This window comes from Hemitrygon akajei, unplaced genomic scaffold, assembly GCF_048418815.1.
Source record: "Hemitrygon akajei unplaced genomic scaffold, sHemAka1.3 Scf000069, whole genome shotgun sequence".
NCBI classification, from domain to species: domain Eukaryota; kingdom Metazoa; phylum Chordata; class Chondrichthyes; order Myliobatiformes; family Dasyatidae; genus Hemitrygon; species Hemitrygon akajei.
In genome coordinates, this window is record NW_027331955.1 from 749,185 (window position 1) to 751,882 (window position 2,698).

The 2,698-nt window shown below is 44.3% G+C and overlaps 1 non-coding gene across 1 annotated transcript; it reads right to left on the bottom strand.

Moving 5' to 3' along the window:
• Positions 1-2,224: 2,224 nt before the first annotated feature.
• On the bottom strand, positions 2,225-2,297 carry trnav-cac (transfer RNA valine (anticodon CAC)). Its single transcript has one exon. It is a non-coding gene; the product is annotated as a tRNA-Val (tRNA).
• Positions 2,298-2,698: the final 401 nt, after the last annotated feature.

The following is a 2,698-nucleotide window of genomic DNA, read 5'->3' on the forward strand; positions in this document are numbered from 1 at the left end:
ATTTATTTATTTTCTAAGCAGCTGCCAGGAGGAGCCCATGGTTGCTGATTTTAGGGTCAAGGTTTGAGGAGTCAGGGTATTTATGAAGCTTTGAAATTTCCATCCCCTGGCCTTTCCTAACGACGACAGTAAACACGCCAGAGCCCTCACAAGCTCATAAAGGTCTGAGACACTGGTAAAGCTTATCTGAGACCTCAAATCTCTTGGGGTGCTCAAGCTTTTGCTTGGTGCTCCTTTTATTTTCTTTCACTCGAAAATTGTACAAAACAAAATAATACACTAATCTTGCTTAAAATGCAGCAAAATAATGTTTCCTCTTTAACTTTATGACTTTGGAGATCAGTTCGGCTTCTTCTCACTGAGCTATTCACAGTAACAGAAACTTTGACCAGGGCTGCCCGAACATTTGCATGTCACTGTACATGAGGCGGTGGAAAAGCGGCACAAGATCCGGGCCGAAGAAGCACAAAACCTCAAATGTTGCCATGGAATTTTACATGCAAACTCGCGACTGCTGAGCAGGACAAATTACCACTGTCAATATACCATCCATCTGTTCATTAACGTCCAATGGCGAGGTGTTATTTTTCAACTGCACTCCGCTGATAACCCCGGATACATTTTCACTGATCACTTTTCAGTGGCATACATTTCAAACGTTTCACATCACTGTGGGGATCCTGGAGTCAAGCATCACTGGTCATTACGTTGCCGAAATGTTAAACGATATAATTGTGGCCGGTTTGATTATAATGACCGGCCGTAAGGTTTTAATAAGGTGATAGAGTTAAGAGTGTAACTGGGGAAAGATCGGGAGTTATTTCGGTGTAATTCTAAACGTTGAGTCAGGGGCAGAGCGTATTCCGAGATAAGTATTAATTGCTGATGTTCACATTGCGGAAGAACCTCCACGGCCAGTTACTGACCCTTATGCAGGAGTGGGATATTTCGCCCATGCTTTAATTTTACATGGAATCACAACAAATTCGATCTATTGAAAAGGACCGTGATCCCAACTCTGTACCGATATGCGATCTCCCACCGTCACCTCGTCTCAAAACTAAACAGTATCCAGTTTTCCTGTTCTACATTACCGTCATTATACAGGAAGGTTTTAACCATACTTTTCCACATTCCCGCAGAACTGCGATGTCAGCGTTGTGATCAGTCCTTCCTCCCTGGTCCTTTAACTGGAATGGAATGTGCGATACCAATGGTAAGACACTTGGCTTCTGTCTGCGCTGCAATATCATCGGAAGATCGCTGGTTCGAGACCTGAAAATATTAGGTGTTGATGTTACCAACTGTTTCCACCGCGGCTTAAACTGTACGAAGCACAAATATTTGCGCGGCTGACGTGGGGTGGCTGTGGTGCTGCTCGCGACAGAGCCAACAAAGAGAAGCAGAGAGATTGAATGTGTGTGTGTGTGTGTGTGTGAGAGAGAGAGAGAGAGAGAGAGAGAGAGAGAGAGAGAGAGAGAGAGAGAGAGAGATAGAGAGAGAGAGAGAGAGAGCGAGAGAGAGAGGGAGGAGAGAGAGAGAGAGAGAGAAGAGAGAGAGAGAGAGAGAGAGAGAGAGAGAGAGAGAGAGCGAGAGAGAGAGGGAGAGAGAGAGGGAGAGAGAGAGAGAGAGAGAGAGAGAGAGAGAGAGAGAGAGAGAGAGAGAGAGAGAGAGAGAGAGAGAGGAGAGAGAGAGAGAGAGAGAGAGAGAGAGTCAGACGGAATGGTGGAACCTAGAAGACTGTGGTGGGGAATTTGACCAGAGAGACTGTATGGTGGGACTAGGAAGGAGTGGAATACAGGAGGAGGAAAAAGAAAGCGATTTAACATTTTAAAGTAGTTTTGAAATTTTGCAGCACACGGTTATTCTTCCTGATGTTTGTCTGGATGGGAACATTTGAGATGCGAGCTCCGTTGAAACCACAGTGCATCCTCATGCGACAATACATGGCAATGGGTTTGAAGGCTGCTTCTCCCGTTACGCAATGTACGTTATCTACGAACCTCCTCAGGTTTAAATCCGTTTATATTCTCCTGGAAATTATATATAATTTCTATTAATTCTTCTTTCTTTAATTTACCTTTGCCAGGTTTGAAATACAATGCGCTACTGCTAGAAAAGCGAATGTTCATTATATTTACACCTGGATGCCCATGACAGTAAACTTGAACACAAACTGAAAAATTGAGTCTCAAGTTCATTTGAAGCACTGAAGCCCAAACAATGTTTCTGCCCAGGATTGAACTGGGGACCTTTCGCGTGTGAAGCGAATGTGATAACCACTACACCACAGAAGAGGACATCGGTTAAGGGTGAAGGGCGACAGTTTAAAGGGATCATTGGGGGGGGGGGGTTCTTCACACAAAGAGTGGTGGGAGTGTGGAATGAGCTGCCAGATGAAATAATAAATACGGGCTCACTTTTAACATTTAATTAAACCTTGGATAGGTACATGGATGCGAGGTGTATGGAGGGATATGTGCCAGGTGCAGGTCAATGGGACAAGGCAGAAAAATGGTTCAGCGCAGCCAAAAAGGTTCAAAAGGCCTGTTTTTGTGCTGTGATGTTCGATGGTTCTCTGGTTATGCGCCATATACAGAGATATGCATTAACAATTTCCTGTCGAGTGTTGATTAAGGCGCGACATGTGGCAGTCAATTGAACTGTGTTGTATTAATAGGCAAGGAATTAAAACACC